Source organism: Microtus oregoni, unplaced genomic scaffold (genome assembly GCF_018167655.1).
Source record: "Microtus oregoni isolate MIOR12 unplaced genomic scaffold, Mior012 000018F_ref0000195, whole genome shotgun sequence".
Taxonomy (NCBI): domain Eukaryota; kingdom Metazoa; phylum Chordata; class Mammalia; order Rodentia; family Cricetidae; genus Microtus; species Microtus oregoni.
Window position 1 is genome coordinate 28645115 of NW_024543077.1, and position 19913 is coordinate 28665027.

The following is a 19913-nucleotide window of genomic DNA, read 5'->3' on the forward strand; positions in this document are numbered from 1 at the left end:
CCTCCCTGTATCTGGGTGGGAACCTGCCGCCATATTCCCTGTGTTGTGAAGTCCGACATGGTCCCTGCTAACTCATGGGCCTATGGGCCGACCTCTGAATAACTTTGCTCTATGGCTTAATCTGCTTAAAGAGTATTGGGAGCAGCAGGTGTTGGGCCCTAAAGCCCCACCAAGGAGGAGGTCGCCCCAAGAGACACTCACAACACGGTTGATGCAATAGCAAAAGGAATTTTTATTCTGCCACGGCAGACGTCCCCCAGCCTCGAGAGGAGAAGGATGACTACTTTGTCTATTACAAGCTCTTTTAAAGGAAAAAACCACAAAATCAGGGAGGGGGGGAGTACAAAATCAAAGGGAAAGCCCCCAAATCATTTGTCTACTATTTTGACTAGTTCATTTAACGGTCAGCTAACTCTACTTAATCAATGTTGTAACAGTTACAAGGAGGAGCCTTGATCAATGTCATGGTTACAAGGAGGAGCCTTGATCAATGTTATGATGGTTACAAGGTCTCACCCCAGTTCCAGGGTCCGGGTCTATACAATGGAGATGGAAAGTCCTCAAAGCTCTCGTGCACGTGTTGTTGGTCACCAGGGCCCTGGTTCCCAGGAAGGGGGGTGCAGTAGTGCTAAGGTGCCTTCTAATGCTAAAGGCCTGGCTCCCAGGAAGGGGGGTGCAGTCGTGCTAAGGTGCCTCTAAGTCTTTCATTTCCTCCCTTTGTTTTGTTCGAATCTCAATCTTGAGATTCTCAGGGGTTATCCCTAAGGACATGATATTGCTGGGTCAACACCATAGCTTGAGTAATGCGAAGTCGCTCGCGAATGAACATCAGGAGTTGATTAAGGATACAGGGCCCAAAGGTCAGGATAAGCAATAGGATGATCAAGGGACCAGTGATGGTGGAAATGAGTGTCGTGAACCAGGGGGAGCGGTTAAACCAGCCTTCAAACCAACCTTGTTGTGCCTCCCTGTCTCTCTGTCTTTTGTCTAACCTGTCTCTGAGCTTAGCCATCGAATCTTTAATTACCCCAGAGTGGTCTACGTAGAAACAACATTGTTCCTTTAGGGCAGCACAAAGTCCTCCTTCTTGAAGAAATAGCAAGTCTAACCCGTGCCTATTTTGTAACACTACCTCAGAAAGAGAAATTATTGAATCTGCAAGCTTGGTTATAGATGGTTCTAGGGCCCTTAAGTCCTGGTCAATAGCTGCTCTTAATTGCTCAAAATGTTGGGGAATTTTGGAACTCTGTACTAGAGCAGTAGTACCGGTGCCAACACCGGCTGCCACCCCAAGGCCCAAGATCACTGCTAGAGTCATGGAGATGGACTCTCGCCAATAATGGCTCGGGTGCCTTCAAATTCATCTTCAAATGTTTTAGCAGGATAATAAAAGACCCTTGGAACTAGTCGAACAAGCACACAATAATCTTTGGTACCATCAAAAACCAATGTCGCCACACAAGGCATCAGGCCTGTATTACAAGCCCACCATTTGTCTGAATCAGGGATCAGGTATCCAGTTTTAGAAGTTTTAGGGCTCTTAAGGGTCTCATTACATAAATGTTTGTGAGAAGCCGGTGGATTTCCCAAGCATGTCCCTGCACCAGTGACCTCTGTAAGAGTTAGTCTGTGACTACCTCCCCAAGCACAGCCATCCTGGCTAGTTGTGTTATTGAAACCCCCAGATATTGCAATCCCTTCATAATATGGGGGTCCTGCTGACAGGCATAGCCAGCAAGATTGTGTCATATTGGGGTCCGTACTATTCTGCAAAGAAAAAGCTCCCACTATTAGATTAAACAGTCGCTGGCCTGTATTAGAAAGTGCCAGCGGTGAAGCAGGGGTAGCTGAAGAATTTTTAGGACTTGAAGGGGGACCTAGGACCCTGGCGAAGGGGGTGGCCACCTCAGCCAGTGCTAGCTGTCCCTGGTCAGGCAATACCGGGTTGGGCCCTAGTGCTATGGTCCTGGGAGGTGTTATAATAATTTGTAGGGTTAACAGAATCCCTATGTCTTCCCCTCCTGGGTTATACAACCGTAAACCCCAAATATTGCCTGTTAATCAATTAGCCTTTTTTCCCTTCTCCATGAAGGTGATTGTGATTTCAGATTCCCCTGGTGTGGTACTAGTGAAAGAGACTAAGTCTTCTTTGCTAGCCCCCAACCAGGAGGTACTGACACTGGTTTCACATCCCCAGGCAGCACAATAAAACACTTCGCCCCCAACCCCCCCACCCCGCATTGCCAAGTTCGTCTTCCCCCAGGACAAACATACCATTCAGAATATCTGCATGTAGGATAAGAATTCCCGGGAGTTCGTTCAGTATCCCCCCAAGAGTCTTTTGCGAAAACACATAGGTCAAATTCTAGCTGGGGGAACCAGGTACCCAGGGGGTGAACTCCAGTGGCTAGCCTTAAGATTTGCCCAGTTTCAAAGTTAGAGTCCAAGTTAAGTCCTGAGGTGTATGAGGGTTCTTAGCACTGTGTGTGGAGGGAAACACCAGGGCAAAGAACAGCAAGCCTGGTAGGATCAGGCTTCCTTGACTAGTCTCACTCAGTTTTAGAGGATTTTGGGTACACTGAAGCTTCCTTTTGGAAAGTTCTGGGTCATCCTATGGAGGTGCCGGCTTGAGGTGAGACGCGTGGATCCAGGCTGCAATACCGTCCACTTTGAGGGCAGTAGGTGTCATAAGAAGCACGGTGTAGGGTCCCTTCCAGCGAGGTTCAAGGTTCTGGGACCGATGTCTCCGCACGTACACAGAATTGCCAACCTGGATGCCCAGGCTGGTAGGCAGCAGCTAGGGGTCTCCACACTTGGGCCTGGATGATCTGAAGTGCTTTTAGCCATGCCTGCAAATCAGGTTTGTGAGTAGCAGGGTCAGGAGGGGCCCTAAAGGAGGCCAATGGGGGAAGCCCCCCATATAGGATCTCATAGGGAGTAAGTCCAAGCCGAGAAGGGGTGTTCTGCACATGGAACAGGGCTAGGGGAAGGAGCTGTACCCAGTCTCTAATGCCAGATTCCAAAGCTAATTTGGATAAAGTCTCCTTTATGGTTCTATTCATCCTTTCTACCTGTCCTGAACTCTGGGGTCTGTATGCACAATGTAATTTCTAATTAATACCCAGTGTCTTGGCCACACCCTGACTTACCTGGGACACAAAGGCTGGGCCATTGTCAGACCCGATTACCTTGGCCAGGCCAAACCGAGGAAAAATATCTTCTAGTATCTTCTTCACCACCATTTGAGCCGTTTCTCGTTTGGTGGGAAAAGCTTCAGTCCAACCGGAGAAGGTGTCTATAAAAACTAGGAGATACTTATTACCATATTTTCCTGGCCTTATTTCAGTAAAGTCCACTTCCCAATGAGTACCAGGTCGGTCTCCCCTTATTCTTATGCTCTCCGGGGCACTTTGCCGTTTTGCAATTACCTTGGCGCAGGGGACACAAGTTGATGTCACTTGCTGTATGAGTGAGTTAAGACCTGGAATATAAAAATCTGTGTTTTCCATAAGATATTTAATCTTTTTATGTCCTAAATGAGTCCATCGATGCATTTGAGTGACCAGCTCAAAAGCATCTTTCTTGGGCAACACAGTTTTGCCCTGATATTTCCAATCTTCTTGTTGTTCATCAAAGTCTGCATTAAGTTTCTGAATAGTCTCTAGATCCTGGGTTGAATATTGGAAATGATCTTCTATGGAGGAGGGTGCCTCTGCCAATGATAATATTTCTGAGTTAAGCGCGGCCTTTTTAGCCATCTCAACTGCCATCTGATTTCCTTTGGCAATTGGATCATCGCCCTTCTGATGTCCTGGGCAATGAATAATGCTCACCTTCTTGGGTGGGAAGAGAGCCTTTAATAGTCCCAGGATTTTAGTCTTATTTTTAATTTCTTTTCCAGCAGAGGTTAGGATAAAATCGATAAATCGATAAATTTCCCAATGGACAGGGGCCGTTGCAAATGCATAACGGCTGTCTGTATATATGTTTACTTTTTGTCCTTTTGCTAGCTCTAAAGCCTTAGTTAGGGCTATTAATTCTGCCTTTTGGGCAGAGGTTCCTGGGGGCAATGCCCGTGCCCATATGGTATTTTGTCCATCCACCACCGCCGCCCCCGCCTTTCGCTCACCTTCTGTGAAGAAGCTGCTGCCATCTGTGAACCAGGTATAATCTGCATCAGGAAGCCGGCAATCAGTCAAATCCTCCCTGGTTCCGTGGTATTCTGCCAATATATGGTGACAGTCATGAGGTACCCAAACAGTGGGTTCCGAATTGGGAAGCAAGGTGGCGGGGTTCAGCAACGTCGCATTTCCAAATGTGATGTGTTCAGGGTTGAGCAACAGCGACTGGTAGTGGGTTATGCGGGCATTCGAGAGCCATCTATCAGGGGGTTGACGAATTACAGTCTCTAAAGCATGAGGTGCTATTATAGTCAGTGGTTGGCCCAGAGTCAATTTATCTGCATCTTTGACCAGGGTAGCTAGAGCTGATACCATGCAGAGGCAAGGGGGCCATCCTGTCACCACATTGTCCATCTTTTTGGAGATGTAGGCCACTGGCTTTTTCCAGGGTCCCAGTTTCTGAGTCAGCACCCCTTTTGCTACCCCCTTGTTCTCATCTACGTATAAGGTGAATGGTTTGGTGACATCAGGGAGACTCAAAGGAGGGGCCGAAAGGAGGGCCCTTTTTATTTTATCAAAAGCCCGTTGTTGGTCCTCTCCCCAGGAGAAAGGGACCTTGGCTATGGTAAGCGAATACAGTGGGGCGGCCATTTCAGCGAAACCCGGTATCCATAACCTACAGAAACCAGCAGTTCCCAGAAACTCTCGGACCTCTCGTGCCCCTTTGGGAGGGGGAATTTGTGCCACGGCCTGCTTCCGACTGTCTGTTAGCCATCTCTGTCCACCCTCCAAGAGGTACCCCAGGTAGGCTACTTGCTTCTTGCAGATCTGTGCCTTTTTAGCAGATGCCCTGTAGCCCAGTTCACCTAATCTGGTGAGTAGGGCTCGAGTCCCTCTGAGGCATCCCTGCTCAGTCTCTGCAGCCAGCAGGAGGTCATCTACATATTGGAGTAAGATTACCTCTGGATTGGTGGCGCGAAAACTGGCCAGATCCTGGTGTAGGGCCTCATCGAATAGAGTTGGAGAATTTTTGAATCCCTGGGGTAGTCTCTTCCAGGTGAGCTGCCCAGAAACTCCTGAATCGGGATCTTTCCATTCAAAGGCAAACAATGGCTGGCTCTGTCTTAGACAGAAAAAAGCATCTTTTAAATCAAGTACTAAGTACCATACATGGGTCGGAGGCAGGGTACTTAAGAGATTATAAGGATTAGGCACCATAGGATGAATGTCTAGAGTGCAGTATTGGTGGTGTCTGGGTCTGGGACTTCCGTTTTGGTCGCTCCTGCACGGGGAAGAGAGAGGACAACGGGTCCAGGGGAGGAGCAGTTGGGGTTGATGCCGTCCTCGGGAGTCAAAGGGGTGGTGGAGGGCCAGGGAACTGGTCCTGGGTTTCCGGCTCCTGCAGGCAGGACAAATGGTTTGACCCAGGGCGGAGGGTCTCTGGACAAGCTCTCCCAAGTTACGACGTAAGGAAGTTGATCAGGATGGCCCTGCGGGCCAGGCCGAAAGACTCTTGTCTTAACCTGCAAAATAGCATTCAGATTAAATGTTCCGTCCTGTGGCCAGCCCACTCCGAAAGTGGGCCACTTCACAGAACAGAACGCTTGCCAGCATTTCTTTCGGATTACCATAGACTGGTTGCAAGCTCTGTCCTCAACCTCTTTCCAGTGGTCTAAAGTCAAAGTTAAGGGGGTAGTTATTTGTTGTCCCATTGCACTAGATTCCAACTCAAAAACGAACACAAAGACAAAAACAACAATACAAAATGACAGACACAGACTCAAAACCGAGAGCTGCGCTGCAACAAACTGATATGAACCTGGAAGGGAGTGGGCGATAAGGGCCACACTCCCTAGAAACTAAGATGACCTGGTCACTCCTAGTTTCACAAATTGCCAGTGAAGCGTCCTCCATGGCTGGGCCAGGGAGTGTTCCCTGACACGTCTGTCCCACTGCCTGGTCCCCTTCAAATACTAGCCCTGCGCAGGTGCAATATTCCTTCAAATTTCATAAACATAAAGCACAATAACAGAAATAGACAAACATAAAACATTCAGACGAGCGCTCTTACCTCCAACCGGGTCAGGAATGGGTCTGAGGGCTACCATCACTTCCCGGCCCATGCAACAAATGTTGGGCTCTAAATCCCCACCAAGGAGGAGGTCGCTCCAAAAGACACTCACAACACTGTTGATGCAATAGCAAGAGGAATTTTTATTCTGCCACGGCAGAGGTCCCCCAGCCTCGAGAGGAGAAGGATGACTACTTTGTCTATTACAAGCTCTTTTAAAGGAAAAAAAACCACAAAATCTGGGAGGGGGGAGTACAAAATCAAAGGGAAAGCCCAAAAATCATTTGTCTACTATTTTGACTAGTTCATTTAACGGTCAGCTAGCTCTACTTAATCAATGCTGTAACAGTTACAAGGAGGAGCCTTGATCAATGTCATGGTTACAAGGAGGAACCTTGATCAATATTATGGTTACAAGGAGGAGCCTTGATCAATGTTATGGTTACAAGGAGGAGCCTTGGTCAATGTTATGATGGTTACAAGGTCGTCTCACCCCAGTTCCAGGGTCCGGGTCTATACAATGGAGATGGAAAGTCCTCAAAGCTCTCTGTACAGGTGTTGTTGTTTACCAGGGCCCTGGTTCCCCGGAAGGAGGGTGCAGTCATGCTAAGGTGTCTTCTAATGCTAAAGGCTTGGTTCCCAGGAAGGGGGGTGCAGTAGTGCTAAGGTGCCTCTAAGTCTTTCACAGGAAGCTGGGTGTACAAACACTTTTCTAGTCAACTTCAACAGGGTCGATGCATTCATAGAATCAAGTTGCCAAACTCAGAGAGGCCTACATTTTCCAATATCTTCTCAATATTGAGCACTTTGCATTTAAGCTTTAAATATAATCTCCATTTATATTTAAATTTGTGGAGTTTATCAAAGGCATCTCACATTCTGGCTAGCACTCCACCACTATACCATAATGTAGAAGAGTAGAATTGTTGATATGATGGGATAATAGATTTAAAATTGTGAGTTACTGCTTTTAGACAAATATATTGGTATCGATTCTTGTATATTGATACAAAGTTAAATTATATTGACTATTGTATGCATGCATGTTTCTATCTCTCTTTAAAACATTTTTTATGTATTGACATATATTTATTGATATATATATATATTGTATATATTTACCATATTGCAGTGTACATTTCTACCTCTGATTAAGATACTTATATGTTTGTGTATTGATATATATTTACCATATTGCAATGTATATTTGTACAGTGTTTATATTTGGAGGTCATTATCCTCATTTGTTACACAGTTGTTTATTGTCTTAGTCTTTAAGTTAGATAGATATTGAGAATTATATAGATAAATAGTCATCTAAGTTTGTCATTTATAATCAGACTAATCAGGTTCTTTAGATATATAGAAATTATACTCAGTATAGATAGATAATCTTCAACTTCTTCAAAGAGCTGTAGAAAATGGCCTTTAATCTAACTCAGAGTTTCGTGATAGTGAGACACAATTGCTCCTGGCAACACCGCTCTATTCCCGAGAGAATGTTGAGCACCAAAGACACTCCATCTGGAGCCTTTCTATTTGGCAGAACTGGCCTTTGGGCAAAGAAATGCCCATACCTCAACCACTGACAGAGATACAGAGCGTGCATCAATGGATAAAACAGGACTGTCATATCCTGCCAAGTCAGGGTAAGATAGTTTTGAAAAGTTCCTTACCTTTAATAATGGTATGTCAGTTATGTTAGGCCTTAGCCAAAATTGGTTGACTCAACATTGCAAACGAGACTTTGGGTGATTGCCCAGGTAGTCAGTTGTCTCTGTCAATTGTTGCACATTTTGGATATATCTCATTTGTTGAGTAGTGTTTATTCCCTTCTCAGATCTTTGACCGAGTTGAAGATTATATAATTGTAGTTACTCTTTACATTATTTGGACTCCTTGAGATAGAATGTTTAGCAAAGCTTTTGTTCTCAATATTGTTTGTTATATTTATTATTTGTTGTTATTGTATGTAGTTGTATTTGGTTTAGTTCTGTCTTATTTAGACAAAAAGGGGAGATGTAGGGATAAGTCCCGCCCCTTAGGAGGTGTGTTCGCCTCGGGCTAATGTCTGCCTATAAATTTGGCAAGCGTGCTCTGAGCTGTCTCTTCTGCTTTCCTGGTCTCCGTGGGAACGGTGGTTCTGTAAGTCTATTTCTACATTAAAACTATATATATTTTTACAATCTGTCTGCATTCGTTTACGCCACTACATTGATACAAAGAATTTACCAATGCTTAGAAAATAATTAAGTCTCATAAAGTAGAATTTAGCAGAGGGAGTACTGTGCCTAAAATACCCAAAAGCTAAGTATATGCTAATCAGAGCTGGTAGAGGTTAGAATGCTTGGGTATGCATTGTTCACCTGGATTGTGCAAATATTTGACTCCAAAGCATTTCAAAGAAGCCATTACTGATTTGAAAAAAACAAAACAAAACAGTAGGCCCATCAAAATATCAAAGAACAGGCCTCTTACCCGGCTGCTCTAGGAGGCATTACAAGGTCACAACCAAAGGCCTGGTTTGCCTTAAAGTTCCTGTTTTCCTTTTGAGAAAAGCATAGTTCTACCAGATGGGCAATATGATACCAGGTGACACATATTTGAAATGTAAAACACTGTTGTGTGAAGGACTGGGCTGATCAATCAAGTCTTTCATTTAGGACCTCAGGCAGAGAGGTGGGATATTCTTGGGAGACCTAGTAACAGCCTGGGGCCTAAGCCTTGTGAGTTTCTCTAAGGACCTGATGTTTTGATAATAAAAACAGAGCCCCTTCTCTAAAAACAGGAAAGCCCAAAAAGGTCTGGTGCCAAGGCCTTTGTGGAGGGGTTGCTTCAGATCTTGACAACCCAACCTTTCCCACTCTGTGGAGCTATGGTTACCAATACCAAGGTTGCTCTGGGCTTAGGAAGGATATCAAGATGCGCTATGCCGTGTACCCCTTGTATAGAATTGTTAGACTAGGCTCCTCCTAAATTTGTCTCATTGTATGATAGTTTCTGCTGACTTCATATAATTCTTCCATCACCCCCCCCAGGAATTAGTATACAAAATGCTAGCTGTCATCTTGTCTTGTTTTGTTTTTGTCTGTTTGTTTATTTTTTGTTGTTGATACAAGTGTTTCTCTGGGATAGCACTGAGTGTCCTGGAACTCACTCTGTAGACCAGGCTGGCCTTGTACTCACAGAGAACCACGTGGCTCTTTACCCTGTGTCTTGGGATTAAAGGTGTGTTACACCACTACCTGACAGGATGCTATTTTTCTTCAGAAGCTTACTGTGCCTGGGATGTATCTTCTGCAACACCTCCCCACCCTATCTTTTTTTTACCTTTTACTTGTCCAGTCTGTCTCATCCCTTGTTACCTTCACCTTAGAACCCCATCAGTGAAGAATGGCCTGCTGTAACAAGTCACTGGTGTACTTATTCTGGGAATATTTTTTTTTTTTTTTTTTTTTACACCTTTTTTTTTTTCTTTTAATATTTATTTATTATGTATACAATATTCTATCTATGTGTATGCCTGCAGGCCAGAAGGGGGCACCAGACCTAATTACAGATGGTTGTGAGCCACCATGTGGTTGCTGGGAATTGAACTCAGGACCTTTGGAAGAGCAGGCAATGCTCTTAACCGCTGAGCCATCTCTCCAGCCCTCTGGGAATATTTTTGCCTAAATATCTAGACTTACAAGTTGCTTGTTTCTATTTCATTTGTTCAAAGTATTATCTGAACCATGATCCTAAAAGATACTTAAGGATAACAGCATATATGGAATGCAAAATCTTCCTATCCTAGCTCCCCTTTGAGCATTGGACAGAGATTGATGCATACCTTCATTAAAGCGACTTTTTTTTAAATTAAATTCCTAAATGTGCAAGGTGATTTCTCAGTGGAAAAGGCATATTAATTCTAGAAGAGCTGCGTTTCCATCCTGATAGAAATATTGTTTCTGAGACAATTTCTGTTATGTTGAATCAGGTTGCTTTCCAGGGCAGTGACCTTGAGTGTCCTCTATTTTATACCTTCAAAGCTCTTACTTGACTGTATCAATTCACACTTTTAAAATTATGCATATGCTGGGTCATTGTGGCAGGTGGATATCTGTGAGTTTGAGGCTAGCCTGGTCTACAAAAGTTAGTTCCAGGACAGGCACCAAAGCTACTGAGAAACCCTTTCTCTAAAAAGAAAAAAAAATGAAATGAATGCATTTGAGCCATGTAGCTGACTGTCCAATGCAGGTGGCTCAGCACATATTTTTTTGTGTGTGGATCACCTGAGTTCAAACCTACACTCAAGTTGGGAAGTAACTAAATCTCTACTAATACCAATCCAGGGGACCTGACAACCTCTGTTTTTGTTTATCAAATGTACACATATTTAAGGCTTTTGCTCTCATGCACAACCATTCTCAAAATATGGCAATATTTTGTTTTCAAAAGTATGACTTATAAAGCAGTTGGAGTAAAGCAAGTTACTTTACATGTACACTGATTCTTTAAAATTCGCTTTTCTTGAAATTTCTTTTAAAAAGTTTTCACTTCCTCTGAAGCAGACTTAGAGGCAATCACCAATTTTAGGAAACAAAATGGTGTCTAAGTGATCCTAACAGATATAATTTTCTTTATCATAAGAGAATGAGATGCTTTCAGCAATCAAAACTATTTTCTGTATAGTAAAAACATCAGAGGGCTTCAAGTGAATATTGCAAATTTTAGTGAAACAGCCCTCCCACCCAACCCATTTTCTGTTATTGGTAAAGGAGAGAACTGGAGTGTACAGGATGTGTGATGGCCAGTGATTTCCTGTAATTTGATTTTTATTAGAATCTTGTAGTTCAGGCTGGAGAGATGGCACAGCGGTTAAGAGCATTGCCTGCTCTTCCAAAGGTCCTGAGTTCAATTCCCAGCAACCACATGGTGGCTCACAACCATCTGTAATGAGGTCTGGTGCCCTCTTCTGGCCTTCAGTCATACATGCATGAAGAATATTGTATACATAATAAATAAATAGATAAATATTAAAAAAAAAATCTTGTAGTTCCAAGCCAGGCGGTGGTGGCGCGCTCCTTTAATCCCAGCACTCGGGAGGCAGAGACAGGCCGATCTCTGTGAGTTCGAGGACAGCCTGTTCTACAAGAGCTAGTTCCAGGACAGGAACCAAAAGCTACGGAGAAACCATGTCTTGAAAAAATCAAAAAAAAAAAATCTTGTAGTTCTTACTTAAGGAACCATAATTTGTATTTGTAGATTTGAGTTTGTGTGTCTTGTTTTGTTTATGGTGCCATCTCTTTTGTTGATTTCATGAATTATAATCTAATTGTATCATTTGTTTTTTAAAAATGATGGAGCTTCACCAATTTGTACTCAGAATATTTTTTATACTCTTTGGTGATAAACAGTTTTAGTTTTCTCTTCTTGATCTTAGAAGCTTTATTTTATTTTTCATTATTATTTTAATTATAAAGCTTGCCTGAAGATCATAAAGTAAAACAGATGCCATAGCCAGATGAGGCAGTGCTGACACACACCTTTACTTCCAGTAGTCACACTAGTTTGACCTAGAATCAAGTGGTGGTGTCTCACATCTTTAATCCCAGCACTAAGGAGATACAGATGGGAAGAGACATGGCTGGGCAGAGAGGAGAATATAGGGTGGGAGGAGAGAGGATCTGAGGACTGAGTGTTTTGTTAGAAACAGCATTCAGTCTGAGGACATATAGAGAGAGGATACCCCATTTGGTTTGTCTAGTGGAATTCATCTATGGGTTCCCTGGGAAGGGGTGCTGAGACTGAGGAAAAGTTGGATGAAGAGAAATGAAGACCTCGAACTCACAGAGATCCACCTGCCTCTGACTCCCGAGTGCTGGGATTAAAGGCGTGCGCCACCACCGCCCAGCCTAAACCCCATCCCTTTTAAATGAGTTTAAAAAAATAAACAAAATCCAGCTCCCACCTCCTTGAACAACAACAACAACAACAACAAAAATACACTGTAAAACTTCCCCAAACATAGTAGTGTATTTCCCCAAGGGAAAGTATAATTCACACTGAATCCACTGGGAGTGAGTTCTTTGCACTACAAAAACCTTCAAAGAAAGACACTCAAGACAGAAAAAGAAACAAAAAAGCAAACAATAGTTCACCAGACAATCCTGAGGAGCAGGAGTCCCTAGGAAAGAAAGGCAGACTTTGCCTAGACCTGAAAGGACAGGAGAAGGCAGGCAGGGTCTGCAATAGGCAGGGAGAAGATGAGGAAAGAAAACAAGCTGAACAGATTGGTGCCCTTCCAGAGCTCTGGTTGAAAAAAAGCCCTCCTATCACCCATGCCCACCTTCCCTTGAGCAGGCCCCAAAGAGTGAAGTAGAGCAGGCAAACAGTGAGCAGGTTGCACATTTGAGAAGTGTCTCTATCGAATCTCCAGAGGGAACATGTCACCACTGCCCCAGTCCCTGGGCCTGCCCTACTACACAGAGCAGGTCCCTCCTCAGTTAGTTATGGGATTCTCCCCCTTCCATAGTATATCTTTCTTTCTTTTTTTTTTTTTTTTTTTTGATTTTTCGAGACAGGGTTTCTCCGTAGCTTTTGGTTCCTGTCCTGGAACTAGCTCTTGTAGACCAGGCTGGTCTTTCTTAAAAAATATTTTTCATCTTCTGTTTTTCTTTCTTTTCTTTTAATTCTTTTTTTTTTTTTTTTGATCCCAGAATCAAGACTGGGAGTTGCTGTAATTGGCAGTTCATGCACGGTATTGGGCACATTGGAAACCCATCTGTTGTGCTGATGGGAATCACCTTAATCTGTCTCCCTCTAAACAGGGAATCATCTAAAGCCAGGGAAATCCTCACTGACTCTTTGTCTAATAATTCTACATAGGCAAACTGTTTGGCAAGACCACTGAATTTGGCACAGACTGTAGTAACAGGGTTGACTGAACCACATACATGAAAGTGAGCTTCCAGCTCTTCTGCTGTTGCACCATAGTCCACATTGCTAACATAGATGGAATTGGCATCAGCCTCCATCTTTTCCTCAAGAGATGTGATCACTGAGCCAGCATTACCTGGGGTTGTACTTTTATTAATCTGCTTCTCTACCTCATTTTGTAGCTCCTTTAACTTCTCATCCTCTTCCTCTATCTCCCTGACTCCCTGAAGCTTTGATCACTTCTAGCTCTGGGCCCTCAATGATGCTATCCCTGGGGTTCACCTTAAGTAGTACTGGCTCTTCCTCCTTCTCCTGCCTGCCAGGGACTCCCCAGGTGTGCCCAGAACCTGTAGAGGGGGGCACAGGACCAGTGCTCTTTGCGAAGGCTGTTCCCATGGTCCCCTGCACCCCTGGCTCTCCCTCTCAGGCTCCCCAAAGGCCCCCGGCCCACTGCTCAGGCACGAATCTCCAACCACCTGCTTTCCCCACTACTCCTTAAATCATTTTTCTAGGTTGTTTGGGATTGGGTATCAGTGGAGCAGCATATATCTGAAATCAGAAGAAAGCACAAGGGGATGGGGAGCCATCACAATAGATCTCCTCTGTTTGCAAAGAAAACATCTATGTCATGAGGCTTCTGTCTTTGAAAGACATTAGTAACTGGAGGTCAGAAACAACAGTTTAAGTGTTACTTTGAGATAACTTTGTGAAAGTTGTGCAGTTTGTGTTTCTTTTATTTCTGTACACATATAATCAGAAGTAGCTGGGTAACATTGGTCAAGATCACACTTTTCCTTGCCTGAGTTTGCTTTGGTCTTTTGATTAAAAGTTGACTATATATTTCTGCATCTGCTTTTGCCTTTTTATATCATTCCCCTTAATTCTTTCACAAAAATTGTGCACATTTTTTATTTATGTATAATTGTGGAATGTATAGAAGTCATTATACATGAATTTTTATACTACTTTATCTGTAATCTAACTGTAATCTAAATATATTATTGGTTATCTTTAAAATAATGGACCTTCATCATCTAGATTGTAAGGATCATGTCTGCGAGTCAGGATTCTCGATCCAGAGACAATGGCCCTGACGGGATGGAGCCCGAAGGTGTCATCGAGAGTAACTGGAATGAGATTGTGGATAGTTTTGATGACATGAATCTCTCAGAATCTCTCCTCCGTGTTATTTATGCCTATGGTTTTGAGAAGCCCTCTGCCATCCAGCAGCGAGTCATTCTTCCTTGTATCAAGGGTTATGATGTGATTGCTCAAGCTATTCTGGGACTGGGAAAACAGCTACATTTGCCATATCAATTTTGCAACAGATTGAGTTAGATCTAAAGGCCACTCAGGCTTTGGTTCTGGCACCCACTCACGAGTTGGCTCAGTAGATAGAAAAAGTGGTCATGGCATTAGGAGACTACATGGGTGCCTCTTGTCATGCCTGTATTGGGGGCACCAATGTGCATGCTGAGGTGCAGAAGCTGCAGATGGAGGCCCCCCATATCATCGTGGGTACACCTGGCCAGGTGTTTGATATGCTTAACTGGAGATACTTGTCGCCAAAATATATCAAGATGTTTGTACTGTATGAAGCAGATGAAATGCTAAGCCGTGGGTTCAAGGACCAGATCTATGATATATTCCAGAAGCTCAACAGTAACACACAGGTAGTTTTGTTGTCTGCTACAATGCCCTCTGATGTCCTTGAGGTGACCAAGAAGTTCATGAGAGACCCCATTCAGATTCTTGTAAAGAAGGAAGAGTTGACCCTGGAGGGTATCCGCCAATTCTACATCAATATGGAACAAGAGGAGTGGAAGATTGACACATTGTGTGACTTGTATGAAACCCTGACTATCACCCAGGCAGTAATCTTTATCAATACCAGAAGGAAGGTGGATTGGCTCACTGAGAAGATGCATGCCCAGGATTTCACTGTTTCTGCCATGCATGGTGATATGGAACAAAAGCAACGAGATGTGATCATGAGGGAGTTCCGTTCTGGTTCTAGCAGAGTATTAATTACCACTGACCTGTTGTCCAGAGGCATTGATGTGCAGCAGGTCTCCCTAGTCATCAATTATGACCTTCCCACAAACAGGGAAAACTACATTCACAGAATTGGCCGTGGTGGTCGCTTTGGCCGTAAAGGTGTGGCCATTAACATGGTGACGGAAGAGGACAAGAGGACTCTTCAAGACATTGAGACATTCTACAACACTTCCATTGAAGGGATGCCCCTCAATGTTGGTGACCTCATTTGAGGGGCTGTCCTGCTACCTGGCCATAGCCAGGGTTCAGTCCTGGGGGGCTGAGGAACAGCTGGAGGGGGGAGGGAAGGGAGCCAAGGGATGGACATCTTGTTTTTTTGTTTTTGTTTTTCTCTCTTTAATAAATGTCACTTTTTGAGGCAAAAAAGAAGGAACCTTGAACATTTTAGACACCCTTTTCTTTGGGGTAGGCTCTGCCCCAGGCGCCGTCTCCCTCCCACCAAAACACTAATCATTTCCCTAACCTAGTCAGTCAGTCACCTGACTCTAAAGGGTTTCTTACCCTGCCAAGTCTCCAAAAGTGAGTCAAGGGTCTAAAAGATGTCTGGCCTTATTTGCTGGACCAAATCTACAGGGAGAATCCCTGCATGAAGTTGTCCGGGGAATTGTTCCCCAGGTGAAGGGAGCAGGGGAGAGAATATGGTAGCCATTTTTACATTGTTTTGTATAGTATTTATTGATTCAGGAAACAAACACAAGAATTCTGAATAAAAATACTTGGAAACTGCCAAAAAAAATAATGGACTTCATCAATTTTCTTCAGAAAATTTCTAATTTTATCAGTAATTATTGTTTTTTGGAAAGGTTATGTTAAAAGACTGCTATTATTCATCTTAGATGCCTGCTTCTTTCCATTTCCTGGCATTTCTATGTTTTCCAGTTGTTGCTATCTTCATATTTGAATCTTTGCTACTTAAGTGTTGGTATAATCAATACATAATCCCTTGAGCTTTCTGAGTGTTTCCACTGTGAATATTGGTTTGTTATCAGTTGTCCAGTTATAAATTGTTGAACAAATCTATTTGTATTCATTTAGTGGTGGAAACTTATCATACACAAAATCATAATTTTTATAGATGATCTTCATAAGGATCATCTTTTTCTTTTTTATGTTTTTTTTTTTTTTTGTTTTTATTAATCTGAGAAAGACTTGACTTACTGGATAAACGCATTTATGTGTCTGGGCAGGTGGCTCAGCACATATTCTTTTTGTGGATGACCTGAATTCAGATACCTACATGCTAGTTGATAGGTTAATTGTTGAAGCCCGTGTGGGTCCAACACAGATAATTATTTTCCCTAACTGGACTGGAAGGGAGGAATGATCAGACGCAACTTACAGGGTCATCCTGTAGGGCAAGGTCTCTCGAAGATCTCTTCTTGTTTATTATCCAAACACCTTATATATCATCACATAAATTGAGTGGAAAAACACATTAGGCTGTCTCCTAGGCAACCAGGTGAATGGGCTTTTAGTCAGGTCTGCACCTAAGTGTACTAGCTGTCTCGCAGGCCATGAATTAGCATTTCTATAAGACTTCCTCCAAATTTCCAAGAAATAGGCACCAAACATCCTGACCAGTTTCAGCCAATACCTCTCCTCAGGAGATCTACATTTCTAACAAAAGAAGAAAGGAACTATACATCCTTGCTATTTTTATGCAGAGACAGCTTGTCTGCTGAGCTACATGATCAGCTCAGACCAGGCCTATGGTTTTTATGCCTGGCTGCTGCACCATACAGAAATATGGGCCTACAGTTAACAAATCTCTAATATTCCCAATTCAGCAACCTTCCTTTCTGTATGTCACCTCTTTGTGTGTGTATGAGTGTGTATGTGTCTGTGTGTGTGTATGATATTCTCTGTCATGCACAAACACACAAAAATAGCAGTAACCTTATTTTCAAAGATTCTTGGAACTTATAGAGCAGTTGGAGTAAAGCAAGTTGCTTTACATGTACACTGATTGTTTAAAAATCTGTTCTCTTGAAAAACCATTTAAAAAGATTTCATTTCCTCACTGTGGTGCAGACTTGGATTCAATCACCAATTGTAGGAAACAACATGGCAGTGATCCTAACAGATATCATTTTCCTTATCAAAAGAGAATGAGATGCTTTCAGTAATCAAAACTATTTTCTGTAAAATGAAAACATCAGAAGACCTCAAGAGAATATTGTAAATTTTGTGAAACAGTCCTTTTCACCAAAACCCATTTTCTATTATTGGTAAAGGAGAGAACAGGAGTGTACAGGATGTGTGATGGCCAGTGATTTCTTGGGAATTGATTTTGATTAGAATCTTACAGTTCTTCTTTAAGAAACACACACACACACACACACACATATACAATTCTTCTTTAAGAAACATATATATGTATATGTATATATATATTTGTGTTTGTCTCTTGTTTTGTAAATAGTGTCATCTATGTTGCTAATTTTGTGAACTATAATTTAATCATATCATTCATTGTTTTGAAAATGATGGACCTTCACCAATTTGTACTCAGAATATTTCTTATACTCTTTGGTGATAAACAGTTCTACATTTCTCTTCTTGATCTCAGATGCTTGCTTCTAATTATTTAATTTTATTTTTTAATTTATATTTTAATAATAAAGCTTGCCTGATGATCATAAAGTAAAACACATGCCATGGCCAGCCTTATACCACAGGCAAGGCTGACACATAGCTTTAATCCCAGTAGTCACACTAGTTTGTTGTAGAGTCAAATGCTGGTGTCTCATATCTTTAATCCTATCACTAAGGAGTTGCAGATAGGAAGTGACATGTCTGGAAAGAGAGAGGAATATAAGGTGGTCACGAGCGAGGAGCTGAGGGTTGAGTGGTTTTTAGATACAACATTCAGTCTGAAGACTTATAGAGACAGGATACCCCATTTAAACAGTCTAGCAAAATTCACCTAGGGGTTCCCTCGGAGGGGATGCTGAGGCTAAGGAAAAGTTAGATTAAGAGAAATGAAGGCAGAATCATAGGTTAGACCTACAGCATGAAAGGTCAATAGAAAACAGCCTGAGTTTATTTCTCAGCCAGCATATATACTAAATATAGCCAAAAGGCAGATCAAAAAGCAGAACAGCCAGCTCCCCTCCTCCCTGCACTGTGCTTGGAGGCAGTTCAAACCTGTGCCTTATCTGATTCAGCGAAGCAGCTTCTAATCACTAACAAGGAGTGCCCCTGGCTGGCCAACACTAGCCCAAATCTTAATAGGAAAAATGGACTCTTTCAGCTGGGCAAAATGCTTTTTCTGTTGGCTAACGCAGATGTTATTCACAGCCCTCAAGTTTACTGGAAGAAGTACAGCAGGCATGCTTGAACTCAAAGGGCTTCCTTAAGTCTGAAATGTGTCAGGATGATCATGATTATTAATATTATGGCAAAAGAGATATTTGTTGTTAATCTCTCCCAAGAAATTACTGCAAGCACTTTGCCAGTGTTTACTTGCTGTCCATTATGATTCAATTTTAACATTAGTAAAACAGTCCATAATTTAACTGTGGTCAATTCTTGCTAATAGATGAAGCTTCCATTTTCTTTTTAATATCCACTCATATTTTTTCCATATAACTTTATAGCTTTTTGTCTGTTTATATGGTAAAAATATTGATTTTAAAATAATATCTTTCCTCTGCAGTAAAATTCCTATAGGGGAATGCATAGAGTTTAAAATGCCTAGAATGAAGACCATGAGGTGTTGGCTCATGCCTTTAATCCCAGCACTTGCAAGGCAGAGGCAGGTGGAGTTTGAGGCCAGCCTGCTATACAAAAGCTACTTCCAGTACATGTTCCAAAGCTACAGAGAAACCCTGTATCAAGAAAAATGTCTTTTGGGGGCTGGAGAGATGGCTCAAGGGTTAAGAGCATTGCCTGCTCTTCCAATGATCCTGAGTTCAATTCCCCGCAACCACATGGTGGCTCACAACCATCTGTAAATAGGTCTTGGACCCTCTTCTGGCCTTCAGGCATACAGACAGAATATTGTATACATAATAAATAAATAAATATTTTTTTAAAAAAGAAAAATGTCTTGAATGTAACCAAACTTCAGATCCAAACCATCCATATATGTGTCCTATAATTTTATTTCCACTAAACCAATTTTTTTCTGCTTTAAATGATAATTCTCTTTGACTATTTAAATCGTTCTCACCTTTTATAGTTTGGTTCTAATTACTGTTTTGAATTTTTTACTCCAATAGTGGGATATAGATGGTCACTGCCTTGCAGCAACTTCAGAAAATTATTAAGATTCCACAAATAATCTCTCCTAATTTTTAAATTTAGGACTCAAATTTTTATAAAAGTATTTTACATGCTGAATAATTAATAGAATCTCCTTTTTGTATATTTTCAGAATATTTTGTATATTTTTAATCCCCAAGGTGACAAAGTTTGCTTTACTTCAGAAAACATTTTTTCTAAAGTATGTTCATTTGAATCATCTAATAAAATTCTGTATAATGTTGAAAGCATACCTAACTTGAGTATAATTTCAATTATAATAAGTAACAAACTACTAACCTGCAGTATTTTATACCCTCATTTGTTTATGATAAAACTTTCTAGGACTAGAAATTTTCATTGCGTGTTTAAGTGAGTTGTATTAGGTAAAATATCTTGAGTAAGAATATAACATCATAGACAGTATGTTTTAACAAAAGTAATGTCAAGTTTGTATCAAAAGGAAGTGTCCATATCTATATCAATGTAAAATGTAT

General features: G+C 42.0%; 2 pseudogenes; one reads left to right on the top strand and one right to left on the bottom strand.

Annotated features, from left to right (window-relative positions):
* Positions 1-5350: 5350 nt before the first annotated feature.
* LOC121458783 lies at positions 5351-13509 on the bottom strand (annotated as a pseudogene).
* Positions 13510-14159: 650 nt separating this feature from the next.
* Positions 14160-15383, top strand: LOC121459067 (annotated as a pseudogene).
* Positions 15384-19913: the final 4530 nt, after the last annotated feature.